At 47.9% G+C, this 19,103-nt stretch overlaps 1 protein-coding gene across 6 annotated transcripts in view; it reads left to right on the top strand.

The window, feature by feature from the left end:
- Positions 1–19,103, top strand: part of Gng12 (G protein subunit gamma 12) — a 120,555-nt gene that overhangs the window by 94,208 nt on the left and 7,244 nt on the right. The gene's annotated exons all lie outside the window — the stretch shown is intronic.

Below are 19,103 nucleotides of genomic sequence, written 5' to 3' on the forward strand. Positions count from 1 at the left end.
AACCATCTGTCCTTAACGTAAGAGGACAGTACCAGATCGTAAGAACAGATAACCACGGGATAGAGCCAAAAACGAAGCAGAACCTCACCGGCAGAACGATGTGTTTCAGACCCTCCAGAGAGGAAGTGGCCCCTCAGTACAGAGGCAGGCACAGGCACACCTGGGATCCTGCCACTCCAAAACTCAGGCGCCCAAGCCTTGCTGCCAGCCTTTCCACCCCAGCCCGCCTCTCCTCCCTCTCTCCTTCGTAGCTCTGCTCTGCACAGTGTGCCCTCGTCTTCACGAGTCCAGGGCTTTCACTACACTAACCTCTGCCCCTCCAAGTACATTGCCCTTCCCTCCTAGCCCCAAATCCTGCAGCATTGCTGCCTCCTCCATGAAGCCTGCCCAGATTTCCCTCAACCAGGCGGGGGACTTCCCCATGTATTTAACCTGTTTCTCTCTTCTGATGATTTTTGTTTTAATTAAAATTAATTTATAGATAGATCTGTGGTCCGCCTGCTGGATAGAAAGTCCTCCATGGTCAGAGATCAGAGGTGGTTTATTTGTAAGCCCTAAGTACCTATCAAGGTATCATAGCCTTCCCTCATGGAGAATTGTGAAAGGGAGAGGGGAGTTGTTTTTTGTCTGAAGGATGAATGGAGACTTGATGGAGAAGTAGTATGACATGACCTAGAAGCAGACATGGATTTCCCACAGAGAGGGAGTCGGAAAGGGAAGTGGTTTCTGAAGAAAACAAAACAAAAAGCAGGAGCAAGTTGTGGAGTTCAACTCGGGGGCCACTTGAGGGAGCAGGAAGTAGAGTAGGTGTTCTGGGCTCTGGGCCCTTTGAAAATCGTGAATGCTGGGGTGTGGGGGAGGGGGGGCCCCTGCTGGTAACTGCTGTGAGCCTCCCACCAGAAAGGGCCCACGTTTCTCCAGGCATTTGGGTTATTTAAGGTTGGAGACCGCCCAAAGAGCAAGAAGCCAGAGGTGGCTCATGCCAGTTCAGCACACAGAGAAAGAAGGCGGAGGGAGTGTTCAGATGGCAAGCGCTGCCCCTCACCTTTAACCACGTTTACCACTGCCCGCCTCCCTGACTTCTGACAGCACAGAGCAGTGTGTCCTGTTTCTCTTCTGCATGTGGCTGAGACCACGTGGGGCACACTCCACTTCCATCCTTGTGGCTGGCTTCTCTCATTCAGCCTTGTTTATAACCCACCCCGTCACTGCAGGTGTTTAAGCTTCTTCTTTGCCAGAGTCTCTGTGTCCATGAAATCCATTGAGTAACTCGCGGCGCTCAGTTGGGCTGTCCCGTTCGTAACCAGCTTTGACTAGGGCTTCAGGTCTGCTGGTGAATGCAGTGCACGTTCATTGTGACTATTCCTGTCTGAAATAACAATATGCAGATATTCTGTTTGCAGGATTGCAAATGGAATCCACATTCTTGCCAGCTTGCTGACATAACCTGTCAGAGCTGAGTTTCAGGAAGATGGTCCTGACTGCGGCATCTGTGGTGTCTGCGGTGCGGTCCCAGTGTCCCCTCAGGCAGGCCATGGGGAGAGAAGGGAAACGGTGATGCTCCAGGCTCTAATCCTACCCTGTCAGAGCAGCCCCCTCAGGTCTGCTGGACTGGCTCTGCCATTGTCAGGATCTCTGGGTCAAGCACAGTTGTTCCATAGTTCAGAAAACGTGGAGTAGGGCATTCGAGAACCCGAGAAAGCCAGAGCCGCTGCCACCGTCCCCCAATACATGTTAAGCGGGGCTTGAGTGGACAGTTGCTGGTGGGCACCTGGAGACGGGGGAGCACTGCCGGAAAATGGAACCGGCTCAGGCCAGCTGGTCCTGGGGATGTAAGGAGACAAGAGGCTGACCTCAGACACAGAACTTCTGAAACGGTAGCTGTAATGAAAGAAGGATCTTCTTGTATCATTTGAGGAAAGCTCCGGGACTTACAGGCAGCTGTGAGGCCAAAGACAGGTGGGGCTCCTGAGCATCCCCCAGGAGTGGTGGGGTGAGTCGGACCGGAAAGCGGCACCAGGGCGGGTCTTCAGGAACAGCTGTGTTTAGAGACCGGCCGGCACCGGGGCAGGCTCGGTTTGGAACATGAACACCCTGTCCTAGATTGCTGTGTGTTGCTGTGATAAAACCCTAACAGTGATGAAGTAGCAACGAAATCATTCTGTGGTTGGGGTCACCCCAACGTGAGGAACCGTATTAAAGGGTCGAGGCGCTAGGAAGGTTGAGAACCACTGCCTTAGAGAAACACAGCGTACAGGTTTGCCCCCAGGCTAATGACCAGCTACCTTTCTTTTCCAGTGCAGGCCCACCTGCCTAGGGACGGTGCCACCCCCAGTGGGCTGTGCCCCATAGACATGCCCACAGGCCAAGCTGGTGGGGGCAGTTCTTCCATTGAGGCTCTCTTCCCAGGTTTGTCAGACTGAGAGACAAGATCCTCCCTCACAGGTGGAAAGGCCAGCACCACAGCTGCCTGGGCGGGCGGGCGGGCAGGCTGTTCTCACTGCCTCCTCCGTGCTCCCCTCTCCTCTGCCAGTAGCAGTTGGCCAAAGCTTGAGCTTTGTCTGGAAACAGGAAGTCTGGTGGAAGTGTCTTCTCTCCCTCCTTCTGTATAACGGACTTCACGTGTGGATGTTGATCCCTCAGAGACAGCTGGAGGTGTGGGGATTTGTTTTCACCTCCATTTTTCTCTCCTGGATGCTCACTTGCCTTAGAAACTAACTACCCAGTAAGCAATACTGCCCTGCCTTACCCTCATGTAGCCCAGCCCCCAGCTAGAAGGTCTTCTAGGATTTCAGAATAAGCCAAGTGATAGCCCCCTGAACCTCCAGCCCCGCAGGTCATGGCTCCATCTGCACGAGTGAGCTGCTGTAGACCCTGCCTTGATCATCGGGACAATACATACATATTAAAAGCTTGTCCTGGATAGTTCTAAACAAGAGGAAAGGAAAGTGCAGGACACCTGCCTTGTCCTGTGTTAGAGATGAGGACTCCAGGTTAGCCCGGAGGGAAGAAGTAACTTGTCCAAGGCCACAAGACAGAACAGTCAGAGGGACCTGCTTGTTACTAAGCAGTCCTGGTATCTTCTAGGCATACGGCTTTCAAGGAGGAGTGCCCATCAGAATCACACCCAGCTTTTCCAGAATCCTCCTGGCCCAGGTCCCTACCCCGGCTACACTGAGTTTACAAGAATAGGGTGAGGTTGGAGCTTGAGTATAATTGTAGCATTTACTTAAGTGACTCTGAAAGGCAAACCTGGTAAGAATGTCTTCCTGGACACTTGCTTCTTGGTGTTTTCTTTCATGTTACAATATCCTTTGGCACATTATAAAGAAGTTAGTCTAGGTCACGGTTCTGAAGCCTGGAAGCCTAATGTTTTGTGTCTTCTTGTGTGGCATCCGGTGAGAACATCATGACATGGTATCACAGTAGCAGAGATACATGCAAAGAGACCACAGTGGGAGACAGGAAGCCAGGCTTGGATTGTAACAACCTGCTTTCAAGGGAAGTAGCCAGAGTTCTGTGAGAACTACATTGACCCCTTCCAAGGGAGGCGTGCCCCCAGTTACTTAAGGGTCTGTCACCCGCTTCTACCTTGTAACAGTGCCATATTGGGACATAATTCTTATAGATGATCCTCACAGGGGTCATGCTCAAACAGTATCCAAGGCAAGCAAATGAGTTCATTTAATGGGGAGGATGGACACTTCCTCTGTTCACTATCCCTGTGAAATTACTGAAAGTGAAAACATGCTAAATATTTAGGAAGGAAGCCCTTGATAAGCCACTAGGAAACAGTCTCTTGAGAAAAAAAAAAATCTGGATTTTTAAAATCATCTTCAATAAAACCAAATTAGCATAAAACCTGAATTTAGCATAAATTTGTATGCTAAATTCAAGATGTTTACATAAGCCTACAAAAAGAAATTAAAATAAATTTTAGCAATTAACTGACCCTGTCCAGTATAGGTAATATTTAAGAAAGGACTTTGTATTTTAAAATATCTTGATGGCATTCTATCCAGCTTCCCAGAGTAGAAATACAAGACTAGGCAAGGAAGAAAGGACATAAGGCGAACAGCAGCACCCCCTGACAACTAGGCATGCTTCCCTGCGTGCATCTGGGAATGGTCTTCATATGTATCTGTCTCCCTCCAGCCCAGGAAAAGCATGAGCATGTGAGGACCATGAGTGCCAGGTATGCAAACTTAGAATGTATGCTGGTGCGGACAGTAATGGCTGCTTAGTCCTCCTGTAAATTCAGCCTCATGTGTCTGCATGTGATACATTTGGGCTTGCTTACTTGTGCATAAAACGATCTCTGAAAATGCTTCCAGGACAGGCAGAATCTGCTTCAACCAACAGAAGCTCCTGTTTGGTCACAGCTGAATACTGCTTTCCTGGGGCCTGGCTCATCATTTAATCCTGGGCTCATTACAGGCAAAAAAGCTTAATTCACTCGAAAGTCACATGAGTAAGAGATAGGGTTGGTGCTGTAACTCTTAGGGTGGTCTCTTTGCTGTCTCTCCCCCCACCCTTTGTCAGAGAAGGCATTTAGGTCACTTCTTTATTTCCAGAGCTCTCAGCTTCAGAAGAGTTTCCCTGGGTCAGTATTGAATGTAAAGGGACAGTGCCTGTGTGGATGCAGCCTAGAGGAGAGCTGGTTTTCAAAGCGAAGACAGCCTGTCGCCAGACAGGCTCACAGTGAGCATCACCTTCCCATCCACCAGTGCAGAAGTCCTGAGTGCACTGTGCACAGGAAATTATGTAAAAATGCTGTGTTTTAGTTTTGGAGGTGCTTGTTGTGGTTCCTGACTGGTATTTGATTAGAATCATTGCTGAAAGTTCCTATACCTTAACCTTTGTCAATGGATGATGCATTTGGGGAAGCATTCACTGGAGGAGACCTTTGGTTATGTGACACCATCCCAGTTCATTTGAGAAGTCTACTTTTCATTTGTGTGTTTATCAGGGTCTTGCTCTATGGTCAGCTCATTAAATTGTGTTGGGTCTTGCTCTGTACACAGTTCCAGAATGTTGTTCCTCTTATTTCCCGAGTTATGAAGAAGACCTACAGAACAATCTATTCCTGCTACCCACGTGTCATAATAAATCAAACCAGCTTGAACTTGCTGTTCGTGTGCTGCACACAGAGGACCTAGGAACTGTGGGCATATGGCCCCTTCCCGCCAGGAGACCATGAGATAGATACAGGATTAGGCTGAATGGAAGACAAGGGAAGCAGATGTCAGCATCTGTAGAACTTTCCCTGTTAATGGCATCTCGTGCGAATCACCATCTTCAAACCTGATTCTTGCTGCTATGCCGGGCATTGTCCAGTGCTTCAAATAGGTCAGGCCCGGAAACTCCAAAGCTGACAGTAGCCCTGGCAGATCTTCTCCAGAGTTTACAGAGAAGAACCTTCTACTCCATTCCATTTGAAAATCTTACTTTGTAAACTGTTTTTAATTTCAGTGAATCAAACTTACCAGGCACATTGTGTATAGTAACCTACTGAATATTCAGTGTCTTTGGTCCATTTGTGCATGCGTGTGTACGTATTTGTTTGTGTCTACAGTTTTGTGTGTGTAGACCAAAGGTTGACATCAGGTGTCGTCCTCAGTTGCTCTCCATCTGGTGGGGGTGCGGGAGAACCAGAGGTCAGTGTCAGATGCCTTCCTCAGCCGTCCTCAACATTATTCTTTGAGACAGTTTTTCACCGATTGCTGGTTCAAGCAGATTGCCCTACCAGCAAACGCCCCCTGTCCCCACCTCCTCAATACTAGGCGTGCCCAGTCTTTTCCAGGGTGCTAAGGACCAAACTCCAGTCTTTACTTACACAGGGGTGCTTTACTGGGTGAGCTGTCTCTCCCCAGCCTCTCAACAGTCTTTTTTTTTAAAGTCATTTTTTAAAGTGACTGTCTTTTGAGAATAGTCATATCCAGCAGGTTCTAGGCTTAACCTGGAGATCCTGCCTCAACAAATAAGGTGAGAGAGCCATAGAGGGTGACACCCAAAATCAACCTTGGGTCTCAGGGTGTATGCACACCCATGTGCACACTTACCCCCACACATGGAAATGTGTACACATGCATACCACATATATACTCATGTGGAAATGAGGAGGAAAGTTCTTACAAGCCAGGTAGCGTGCCTGTAATCCCAACACTGGGGAGGGTAGAGGCAGGAAGATCAAGTTAGAGGCCAACCTTAGTTATTTGAGACTGTGTCTTGAGAAAACAAGGGCCTGGGGAGATGGCTTAGTGCTTAAGAGCACATACTGATCTTGCAGAGGACTCCAGTTCCAAGAGTTCGAATGCCTTGTCCTCCACAGGCACCTGCTTGCACCTTGTTTACATAAATTCGTGTAGATATACATACACATACACAGATTTTAAAAATCTTTGTAAAAATTAATTTCAAAAAACAGAAAAGATTTATTTATCAATCTCTTTATTTATTTGGAGATGGGCCTCTAACTTTCTATGTAGATCAGACTGGATTTCTCAAAGAAATCCACCTTCATGTGCCTCCCAAGAGCTGGAATTAAAGGCATGTGTTACCATGCCTGGTTAACAAAATATATTTTAAATTAACTTCTCTTTTCTTTCTCTTTTTCTGTACCTGCTTCCAGCCCAAGCTCCCCCGCACCGTTTCGTTTCCATGCCTTTACCTCCTAGGTGTCTCTTCTACCGCCGCCTCTGCCTGGTTTCCAAGCCCAATCCTGAGCACATCCAGTCAGCTCTTACAAAGACCTCTTCTCACGTCTCCTCTCTATTCCTGACCTCCCCGGGTTCCCCCCAGAAACACTGTCGCCAGCCATCCCAAACATCTAACGGTCGTCTTACCTTCACGGTCATGCCCCTGCCCCTGCTTGATGCTTCTCTCTCCGGTTTCATAGTGTGTGTTACCCATCCTTCCTTCTGGAAACTACTTGTTCAGAGAGCCCCCACTCAGAAGTCCCGTGAGGGAGCCTTGTGCTGTGTTCCCTACCCCTCCTCCTAGTTTAGTGAATGACAGTTAGGGGGGCTTGAAGGGGGTTTGTTTGTTTTGAGACAGGATCTCACTCTATAGCCCTGGCTGGCCTCAGACTCACAGAGATCTCTGCCCCTTGAATGCTAGGATTAAAGGCATGCACCGCTCCACCCTCCCTGCTTCCGGTGTAGCTGAGGCTGGGACAGACTGGCAACTTCTCCATGCACCTTCTTGCTGGTCTTGGCTTTTTCTAAACAGCTGCCTCTGTTCCCGCAGTTCTAAACGAGGATAAATAGTAACAACTTTATATACCGTCCAAAGGATAAAGTAAGTGGCGTTGAGCCCTAGAGAACGATAATTGGCAAGCATAGGCACCATCAAAGCATATTTCATTATCCAGACCCAAACCTCACAGCTGCAGTGGTGCATGGACAACACTTAAAACCCCATAGGATTCCTGTCACTGGCAGGAGGTACCTTTTGGAATGTCTTCCTCTTACATGCTTTCTGAATATGTTTTTAACTACAAACACTTCCATGGCTTTAACTGCCTTCTGGAAGCATTTCCTTACTTCCCCCTTGCTCTTGTGACACCATTGCCCCCTTTCTGCTCCCCTGAAGATGTTCTTAAGGTAAGCACTCCCCTCATCTTGTTCTACAGAGAATCTGGGAGTTGGAGGAGATAAACGTCTAAACACCATTCTGCACTGAATGACAGGGCTGAAATTTGAACCCAGTTCTGTCTGACTGCCAGACCTTATCGTACTGGCTGCTGCTACACCTCCCTTAAATAGAATCTGCCTGAACTTCTCTGCCTCACTTGTCTCCCTTCTGAGATTGCGTACTCACTTTTTCATCACCTCCCTGAGGCCTGTCACTTGTGCCAGGAAACCTTTGGTGGCCTCATTTCACCAAGAAAATCACTCTAGGCTGTTCTCTACTGGTCTTGCCAGTAGCCATTTTAAAATTCGTTTCCCTCTTGTCTCCACCTTTAGTGCCAGTCCTTTGAGGATTGAATCAACTGTGTGTTCAGCCTACCCGAGTCCTCACTGGCTACTTCTTTCTCCAGGGTCCTAACTCCTGCCTTCGGATGTTTCACTGTCCCACTTAGTTCCTCCTCATGCCCAGGAGTTAGTCCATCCTCACGGGAGCCTAAGCCACAGATCCAGTAGCCCACACGCATTGTAGATAGACCATGCTCAGTAGCTGCATGCCCCCTGTCATCCAAAATGGATGCAGCAGAGTCTTGTTGCCGCATTTGATCTCTTTGGTGTGTTTGGGAGCGTTGTTTGGATGCACTCTTGAGAGGCAAGCTCCTGTCTGCTTAGCAATGATAGAAGGCGTGCCCTCAGCTTAGTGTGGAGCAAAGGCTAGGTCTTTGAGGCTAGAATCCTAATCTTGTCTCCTTTGCACTGCCAGCTGGCCAGGAAGTAGGAGAACAGCTAGCTACGCTGTGGACAACATCTAGGATAGGTAGGAGGTCTCCTTCCAAACAGCCTTCCGCTCTGCTAAGCCAGGGAGGTAACAGAAGAGCAAAGCACCGAGGTCCCCAGGGAAGGCTGATGGGGACAACACTCAGCTGCTCACATGGACACCAAGGAAAGTCTCTGGGTTCAGGTATGCAAAGGGTCATAGATGACTTTATCATAGGTAATTAGTGATGCCCCCAACCTGAGCAACGGGGATATTCTGCCTCCTTCCTCCATCAGACCGATCTTAAGTCATTGCTGCTTTTTGAGCTGTGTGGAGACTGCGCACAACTGTGCTTAGTTGTGGGAAAACATCAGGAATATGATCATGTTGGTTTAAATAGAACAACTGTTTTTATTTGTTTGTTTGTTTGTTTGTTTGTTTCATAGCCAGGTCTCCCTGCTGTTTGACGGCTCTGCTTTGCACCTGTTCACAGGGGCATAAGAATCAGCTGGAGCCGGGCGGTGGTGGCGCACGCCTTTAATCCCAGCACTCGGGAGGCAGAGCCAGGCGGATCTCTGTGAGTTCGAGGCCAGCCTGGGCTACCAAGTGAGCTCCAGGAAAGGCGCAAAGCTACACAGAGAAACCCTGTCTCGAAAAACCAAAAAAAAAAAAAAAAAAAAAGAATCAGCTGGGAACTTTTAGTTTCTTTAGGATCTAAAGTGGTTCTCAACCTTCCTAATTCAACCCTTTAATCCAGTTCCTCATGTTGTGGTGACCCCAACCATAAAATTATTTCATTGCTACTTCATAAACCTAATTTTGCTACTGTTATTAATTATAATGTGAACATCTGATATATAGGATATCTGACCCCAATTAGGATACAAACCACAGGTTGAGAATTGCTGCTTTAGATTTATTTTTATTTTTAATTATGTGTACATATATGTGTGTGTGTGTGTGTGTGTGTGTGTGTGTGTGTGTGTGTGAGCACAAGTGAGTGCAGGTGCCGCAAAGCTCAGAAGAGAGTGTCACACCCCCTGGAGCTAGAGTTACAGGGTTTGCAAGCCTTTCTTTCCCTCTCCTTTCCCATGCTGGTGATGGAAACTGAATGAGGGTCTTCTGCAAGAGAACAGTCTGAGCTCTTAACCACTGAGCTATGTCTAGACCCTCACCTGGAGTAGTGGAGGGGGCCTTCTAGGACACACATTGACAAAGTCCACCCCAGTTCTGATTCGGTAGGTCTGGGGTACCATTCCTCAGAAACGCTCAGATAATCCTGAGGTTGCTACTGCAAGTGTGGAGACCACAGGTGGAGAGCCGCTGTCCTAGAGAACACCTTCACTGGAGTCTGTTACCCGTTGTGGCTTCTTCCTCTTACAAATGTAGAAGACCACCACATGGAACAGTGAGAACTGCTCTATGCCATTTGGAAGTCCCGCTATTATTACAGTAGCGTGTATCTACTATAGTAGCCTAAGGCAGGGGTGTACCTGGGTGTGTGTCCTGGTGTGTATATGAACAGAAGCCAGAGCATGACATTACCACTCTTTGCCTTAATGCCTTGAGACAGAGTCTCTCAGTGAACCAGAAGGTCATCAGTTCAGCTAGGCTGGCTGACCAAAGAGCTCTTAGGATCCATCTGATGAGGGGTTAAAGGTAAACACAGTCCATACCCAGATTTTTTTTTTTTAAACCTGAGTGGGCATTTGAATTAAGGCCCTTGTTTTAGTTACTTTTCTAATACTGTGACAAAACACCATGGCCCAGGAAACTTATTGTTTAAAAAAGTGTTTAATTGGGCATATCATTTCAGATAATGAGAGTGGAGCTCGTGATGGTGGAATACAGTCATGGTGCAGTTCCCAAAACTGTCCCACCTAGAATCAAGTGATCAAACGAAGGGGCCTGTGGAAGCCGTTCTCACTCAAACTACCACACTCCTCATGCTGGAGAGCAAGTGCTCTTAGCCACTGAACTGTCTCCTCAGGCCCAAGATGGCTGTGTTTTATTGTAGACCCTGTGGGGCTGTCATTAGTGCTTCTGTGTGTTAATCCTCCTAACCAAAAACACCAATTAATGAAATGATGGTCATTTCTTTTTTAGGGGTGTTGTAGGGAGCAAATAAAAATGTGGTACAAAGCCCTCAACACAGTGTCTAGAAAGCACCTTCTGCGCTCTCCACAGAGCTTTAGAGCTTGGCATGCCTGAGTGACAGGGGATGAAGAAAGCACAGAGAGGCATAGTACAGAAAAGCCGGGATCTGGTGAGCTGTTGCTCACTCCAATGGAGGACACCACCCACACAGGCCCAAACCTTACTTTATACATCTGAGTCTAGGGGGTGGGCTTGTCATATACAGCGGAACAAGGAGGTAGATTTAGCTAATCTAGGTAGGAGGTCTCTGTAGAAAGCAGTCTCGGGCTGCGAGCATCCTGGAGGAGGAAGCTGTGGTTGATAGTTTCTGCATACACTGGTCAATCATTAGTAAACACTCCCGCTTGGACCAGAGGAAGGCTTTGCCACTCTCACAGATCTGAGGCATTGTGGTCCTGCTCTGCTCATGTCAACACACATTGAGTCAAGCCCCCCTCTGCTCTCCACATTACAGTTTCCAACATGAAATGGTTGTAAAATTATTTCATTCATTCATTCACTCATGGATAAACACGTGAGACATTGAGCTATCCTAAACCAGTCATGAAAAGGTAAACAAATCTTTTCTGAGCCACTCTGGCTGTATAGGTAGCAGGTAAAACTTGTTCATAGTGTTGTTCCCAGTGTTGACTATAAACATTTGTCTGAATGGATGGATGGAGTCTGGCCCAACATAGAAGGTCGGGGGCTAAGGGCTACGCTGCTGTAGGTGACAGGGCACCTTCTCATGGCCCTACCCAAACAGCTGAGAACTTGTTTGGATACCTCACATGGGTACACAGTAGCATGGCCCTTGGAACCTGAGTGCCATCTCATACTGGAGGTGAAAGTTCAGAGTCAACATTTTTGACCTAATCAACTATAGGGAAAGACCAGGAATTCCACCCAGGCTTCTAAAATCTGTGCAAGGACGCATGCCACTAGGTATTCATTGATTCAAAATAGGCAGTTTTGCTGGATACCCATGGGAAAGACCAGCAAGGTATATCCTGTTTCTAATACAGCAACTATCAGACATTAAAACACCCCCCCACCCCCACCCGGTGATAGTTTCACACTAGCTAATACAGTTGCTGAGCTGCATGTCTTAAACTAACTCAGGTATTTGTGGAGGTCTCTTTCTCTGCATTAGTCACTGTGAAAGGGCAGATGGAACAAGGTGCCCGGGATATGAATTTGATGTCGGAGAAATATGGACTAAAGTCTACAGCTCTGTGATCTTGGGAATTCTGTAACTTCCTTGAGCTTTAGTTGCTATGGGTATGATACATCGAGGCTCTAGGGATACTAAATAAACCTGTATTTGCACAGAACACTGAGCACTGGTTACAGTCACTGGTACAAGGTGATGAAGACACGTAGTCGCTACATTACCGTGTTTATATGAAACCAGTTATGTAACAATATACATTGAATAGCAAATTGTTACTCATGCACAGCTCGCCCTGCCTGCCCTTTCCACGCACGGGTCAGGCCCTTCAGGAATCCTTGAGCCCCTGAGCTATATGCATATGTAGCAGGAATTAATTAATAAAAGGGATTCGTTGCTGCAAGTAAAAGTAGCTAAGGAAGCTTGCTTTGAAGTGGGTAGCAATGTAAACAACCTAAAGCAAGAGAAAATTTGAATAGAGTCAAGAGGCTGGCGGAGAATTGGAGTGGAGGCTCAGGACTTGAAAGCACAATGTATGAAGTCAAGGACTTGAATGATATACGCTGCCGCTGTTTCTGGGTAGCAATGGAAACTCCAGGCCTGAACCCTAGAATCAGCTTGTCTGGTCTCAGATCTTTTCCTAGCAGCTTTTTAGCTGTTTCTTGACACATGCCTAATGTCACGTGTGAAACTAGAAATAAAATGGAACCTCCCTGGGGTTATGTGAGGACTTAGGACAGGGCACTGAGAGGCGTGACTGTCACCTGGTACCTGGCCTTGGTACATGCTATATAGAAACAAGATTCTTTGGTGATTAGGAGTTGTATTATGGATGCAGAATTGTGAGAAGACCTGGAGTGCAAACCCTTTGGACTTTTTGATGGGCACCCTGGGAACCCCCTGGATCTTGCTTAAGTCAGCTTTTCAGAGATAGAAGCTGGAACTGGACTGGACTGGTCAGGACAGATGAGACTGAAAGGTGTTGGAGTACTCAAATGCTGCTGATCCAGTTAAGATACAGTGGGTTTCAGTGATTCACTCAGCACCCCAAAATGTAAACCAGCTCAGTCATTTTATATGAACTTTGAAGTAAACCATCTTGGAGTAGCAAGTGGCAAGCTGGGATTTTAATTTATCCAACAGTAAAAGCCCTTGATGGTTCTGCTACACCAGCCCCTCAAGACAGCCCTGAGAGGACCTGCATTGAAGACAGAGGGAGCACTGTTGGAGGGATGCCACTGTGTGTGGCAAGCACGGACTGTCTAGCACTGTGGCACTTTCCAGAAGGAAGTGTCTGTCGTGGAAACAGATTTTATAGCAGAGAAGAATGTCAACCAATAGAACAGTTTCATACTGAAAGAAGTCAACCCTGTAGGCTACTCTCATCAAATAGAGAACCATCCAAGGCTTAGTCAGAGCTTTGAAAAGCCATGCATAGACAGAAAGCAGCATTCTTCTAAATTGGCCCATTTTAATTCCAGGCGGAAGTAAAGATGGGCAGGAGCCAGAGGCAGAGTCTGGCCATCACTACTGGTATTTCAGGAAAGTCTTCCAAGGAAGCTTTCACGTTGTTTGTCTGGGCCCCGCTGCAGAACTCCTGAAGCAGGTTTCTGAAGCAAGCGCCCCAGGTGTTCTTAGATACGCCCTGAAGCCCGGGCCTCACTGCCAGGGCCAAGAGCTCCTGCCCACTGGATTTACTATGGAGATTGGCTAATTCTCCTGGCTCCTTCCCAGCACCTCAGCCCACACAGGATGTTGCAATCCTCTGTGTCTTTAGCAGTAGTCTCACCCAGGATCTGGGGCAGTGGTCCTCGTCTCCTTAACCTCTCCCTCCTTACAAATTCACTCCATGCCACACTTCTGCTCGCACTGCTGTGGGGACCAACTGCAAATGACCCACCGAATGGAGTCCGGTGCCTTCTTTATGCAGTAAGGCTAGCAGACACATGCCACTCCTTCCTGCCAGCTGCATTCTGGACTCTTGCTGTTCAGGACAAGCCTCACAGAATGATGTGTATAATAACATCTTGAGAGTCGTATGCCTGAACTGCAGGTCCACCATGTGTGACCTTAGACAAAGATCAGCCAAAGAAAGATGTTAGAGAAGAGCCTCACAGGCGAGCTCTGCTGAGGCTCTTGCAAGAGATGGTCTCCTTTCTGATTGGCTGATTCTGAACTGTGTAAATGTCTCTTAGAGACCTCTAGATCATCTTCTAGATCGATACAAAATACAACACCTTCTTCATGCAAAATGTGGGCTCCTGCTCGCCTGCAGACCTCTCTTGCTGCTGCTTCTCCTTTTTCTCCATACAAACCGTCAGTGTGATTGTTTGCAGGAGCTGGGTGGCATGTGCAGCTGGGCCACAGGCTTGGCGTGCCTTGACCTCACACCCATGACCTCAGCTGGGAAAAAGAGAAGGCGAATACGAAGACTCAGTCCTTCCTCCACTGAAGTCTGGGAGTCCGAGGTGGTCAGCAGTGATAGCAGGGCAGTAATAGAAGTCCTAGCTAATCTGCAAGCTATTAACAGCAGGTTAATAATTCCGTGTGACTCAGGCGTCAGGTACAGCCAACAGAAAGCACTCTGCAGTTTTCACAGAATTGGTCTGTGTAATCATTGAAAGACAGAACAGGCTTTCACTAGAGTTCCTAGGAAGGACTCCAAGCCACCACAAAACTGAACCTAAGGTTGAGTGCTGGGTGCAGAACCAGAGAGCTGCCATGCTATGTGGCCTCTCTGTAACTGATCGCTGACTAGGCTCCGGAACAACCCACCACCCACCTCCTCAAACAGCAGCCTCCGCCCTTCTTGTCGGCAAAAATTCCTGTCACTCTCACCTGCCAGGTCATTTCGAAATGCTTTGACCACTGTGCTGGTGGCAGGAGAACCTGGGTGTGGCCATTTGCTATGAAGACTCTCCAGTTACCACAGGCCAGGGGCTTAAGCAACAACAGTTTGTTTTTTATTGTTTCTGGAGATTAGAAATCTGAGATCCAAATGTTGGACTACTTGTCTCCCCTTTGTGAACCTCTAGGCCCAAATTTCCCCTTCTTATAAACACAGTGTCCTATGGGCTATGGGCCTGCTCTCACGATCTCATTTTAGCTTAGTTACCTCTGTCTCTGTCTTCAGACACAGTCAGACTCTGAAGTGCTGCATTAGACCTTCAGCATAGGAATTTGGAGTGGGGAACACTTCATTCCTGCTAATTCCTCCCATTAACATTGGGACATACCATTTCTTTCTGTCTAGCCCTGCAGTTCAGTTAGGTATGCCAGGAAGAGGGCAGACCTCTGCCATGCACCAGGAAGTACAGTAGGAACCACAGAGAGTGTGGGGCACACCACACAGTATCTGATAAGAGGACACAGGTACTAAACACTCTGAAAGTCATTCTTTATATTTATATTAATCTACATGCTTTTCCCCAGTGGTAGGGATTGAATCCAAGGCCTCTCTTAGGCTAAGCAACCATCCTAGCACTGGACCATACCTATACTCGCACTAGTTTTATCTGATATTTTTAACAATCCTTTGAAATAGTAAAGTAGTATTGTCCCATTTTTACCACAAGAAAATCAAGACTGTAACTCTCAAGTCTTACACAACACCTTTGCTGGGAAGAGCAAGAGACCTTGCTAACCTGGGAATGGCATATCCAGGACATGGTGAGCAGCATTAAAACTAGCAGATGTCAAAGGAGCAGCTGCTCATCAGATCCAGCTAAGGATTTTCCATTTTTCTAGACATCCTCTGTCTCTCTGTCTGTCTGTCTGTCTATCTATCTATCTATCTATCTGTCTATTTATCTATTGTCTATCTGAGACAGTCTCACTGTGTAGCCTTGGCTAGCCTTGAACTTTTAGATGTCTGTCTGCCTCTGCCTCCTGAGAGCTGGGAGTAAAAGCTTGTACCACTGTGCCTAGCTGAAATCTCTATTTTCCAAAGGGTGACACTCAATTTCAAGTTAAAGCACATACTGTGCAGTGAATGTGGAGCCCAGTCACACCATCTGAGGCTGGCATAAGCCTTTAGGTGCTGATATGAGTGGTAAGTGCTCACGAGGATGAAGGCCTGTAAGAGCCTGCTCTGCCCGTCACCCCTCTTAGGCTATATCAGAAAGCTGTTGCTACCTCATCACATAGCTTTGTAATTCTCCAACAGTGCTCTAATCTTGGGTCACACCAAGAATGTCAGCCCGAGCACAGCATTTCATAGTATCCAGGCATCTGGTGCATTGAGAATAGTGTGTGTCTGTGTCCCATCTCCCACAGCCCTAAGAGGCAGGTCTTCTTGTCCCCCTTGAATAGACAACATGGAGAGAGCCGGAGTAAATGGAAGGCTGCTCTTTTGTTACAGCCACAGAGGGTGTTTGCTCTTGGAAGTTGTTTCGCCCCAGTGATTAGCTCTGGGCCAGGCCACTATGACTTGTCATTCAGACTACAGGCTCCTCTGTTCCTTCTGCTGATGTATGCTCAGTGACACTTTTTATGCCTACTCTCCTCTCTGGCTCAGGTCCTCTTGACACCGATTTAAATGTCTGTGTTTTCCTAATGGAACATCTTGTTCCTAGGATTTCTAAGAACCTGAGAATTTAGGCAAACCATAGTATCAAATCCAGTGCAAACCATTTGATTAGCCAAATGCTCCATGCTTATTCCATTGTGTTGCCCCTGTATGAAGCAGAAAAGAAGCAATAGCCAGGTTATCAAAGGATCAAAGGTGCTCCCAGTGAAGAGCCACGTTGTGGGACGTTTTGCGATGCCTCCAGTGTGCATGAGTCATCCACATCAGAATAGCGTACTTTCTGTGGGGCAGGTGGGAAGGGCGACATCTGGAGAGAGAAGTCTCACCTGCTGTACAGTGCGGACTAGGTTACCTGGAAGCCAACCTTCCTAGATCCAGTTGCCTCGCCTTTAAAACAACAGTAATGACCCGATGCGGGGTTGTAACGAGGCTTCCTGAAATGCTGTGTGAAAGCAGCAAGCGAGCTCCAGTTTCCATGAGGATGCCAGGTGGTGTTTGCCCTAGAGTCTGCGCTCGGATGAAGCAAGCTGGTGCAGAGACAGACAACCTGGCTCTCCTGCCCAGAATAGAAAAATGGAGACGTTCGTGATTGTTTTCCCAGTCTCTCTGTCCTCTGGCCCAGGACATTAGTTGAGGTTTTACCAAGTATCTGCAGCGACGAAGATCATTTCTAGCCAGTCCCAGACCCAGAAAGGCCTCCCTCCTTCCAAGTGCTGAAGAGACGCAGCCTCTATCTAGATTTGAGGCAGCTTAGTAGACGAATTCTTTGTCTCTGGAAGACAACTTAAAATTAGAAAATTTTGATCTGGTTTCTCCTTAAGAACAACTCTATAATCAGAGTTTCCTTTCCTTCCCAGTGGCCCAGTGACTGTTTTCTAGGGCTGCCCACAAGTAAGTACCCCATTGAACTGACTTCCCAAAGCTATCACTACAGAAATACAATCGAAGCTCTTTGTATTTAAGAATGAAGCTAAAACGCTTTCGTCTCTAAATGTTCACTAGTTTTCTAGGTAGGATTATCCCTGTACCAGCCGAGAGGAAGGAACTGGCAGAACAATTGCATTTGCGCTGGAGACTGAGAAGGGTGGCAAGCGGTGTGGCGTGGCGGGATCGGCTCCCCTGAGGCAGAAAGGGAAAGCAAGCATTAACTTACTCCCTCAGTGCTGCCTCTGTGAGGGCGGGCTTGTGTCTTTCTGTCGCTCAGTCTCAGCACATCCAGCCCAGTACCGGTAGTGCTTACCTGAAAACATGTTGCTCTCTGTGGTGTCTCAAGCCTGGCATTCCAGCGCTTAGGAGGGAGGCGTGAGGATTGCCACAAGTTCAAAGCCAGCCTGAGACAGTATGCTCCTGCCTGTGTGGCCATCAGCAAATAATCCACAGTCAGGCTCTACTTACAAAGCCTGGGAAGGTCCCTCTCTCGGTGGTTAGAAAAAATGCCTACCTTTTGAGACCCTGCCTCAGAAAAGGGGGTGGGGAAGTTACTAGGCCCAATATGGTAGCTTTTGCCTCCAGTTCCTGCTATTTGGGAGGTTTTGCTTACACCTAGGACACTGGAGCCAGCCTGGGCAGCAGAGTGAAGACACCCTCCCCCAACTCCACCCCTCACCCCCCATTTCTAAGAAGGAAAGAATCGGGTGTGGGAGGAAGAGTGGGAAGGAAAAATAAAAGCCTGAAAGTATTGTATGGACCTCTTAGAGCATGGGAACTGGTAAGATCCCCCTTTGGAAGGGGGCTGCGAGTGTGATCAGGTCCAGTGAAGGAGCAATCGAGGCCTGAATGAATGAATGAATTGCGGCAAGAATGAATTGCGGGTTGCTGTTTTTACCCTTCTTCATCCTCTTTTGTTTTGGCTTATACGCTAGCTGCTTTAAATATTAGCTCTAACACAGTGCGGAAGGGGAGACGCCCTCTGTGCATCTCCGTCTAGGTGTCTTCACTGGGCGGGGCCATTCCAGACTTTTATAAATAGAGCTTGACTGTGGATTGTTTGCTGAGGGCCACACAGGTGGGAACAATGAGTGATGCTGTCCCTATGTGACCTCTTCTTCAGTTACAAGCGAATTTTCCCTGGCTCTGGAAACAGCACCCTGAAGGTTGAGAAAAAGAGAATGCTTGGCATTATTTTCATGCAAAGGGAACATAGCGAAACCCTGAGGGTGCAGCCTACAAACCACAGGCCACTCAGACAAGGAGTCATGGTCACATTCAGCCAGCCAGCAGCTGGAAGGAGAGTCCCTTCTGCTAGGCTGCAGGGACAGGCTTTGTCACCAGCTTGTGTGCATCAGGGCCCTGCACAGAGCAAGGCGAGGTTGCCCATGCCTCGATGGTACTTCAGACACCTGATCAACAGACCCTGGCCAGGGCCTCTCCACTGGGCAGGCCTGCATGACTGCAATCCGAGGAAGAGTCTGCTAGTCCATGTGTTGAATCAAGGTCACTTAAGGCCTGAGACAAGGCAAGGCCACCCTGTCCTGTCATACACTTCCTCCTCCTGTTTCCTGTACCTCTGTCCTGCTGGGGCTTCCCTATTCCTCCAGTGTTCCATTGGTCATCACCACTCCTTTGTTTCTGTCCTGGTACTAATGTGGCAGAATTGCCTAAGGACCTGTTCTAAAGGGCCCTGCCTAGACCACATCGGTCAAAACCCTGAGGTCCACCGAGCAGATAGGAGAAGCGGGGTGGGCAGCACCAGGTGCAGAAGCAGGGGATTCCGGATGAGCAGCTGCATTGTTCTGGGCCCCACACTAGATATGCATTCGTGATTTGAATTTGCCCTACACTGCAAAGAAGAAAAAAACATTTGTGAGGTGGGTGGTGGTGTCCTCCTGTTACAAACAAGAAGAGCACACAAAGGTGAAACAGCCTACCTGGTCCCAACCTCCT

Source organism: Peromyscus maniculatus, chromosome 3 (assembly GCF_049852395.1).
Source record: "Peromyscus maniculatus bairdii isolate BWxNUB_F1_BW_parent chromosome 3, HU_Pman_BW_mat_3.1, whole genome shotgun sequence".
NCBI classification, from domain to species: domain Eukaryota; kingdom Metazoa; phylum Chordata; class Mammalia; order Rodentia; family Cricetidae; genus Peromyscus; species Peromyscus maniculatus.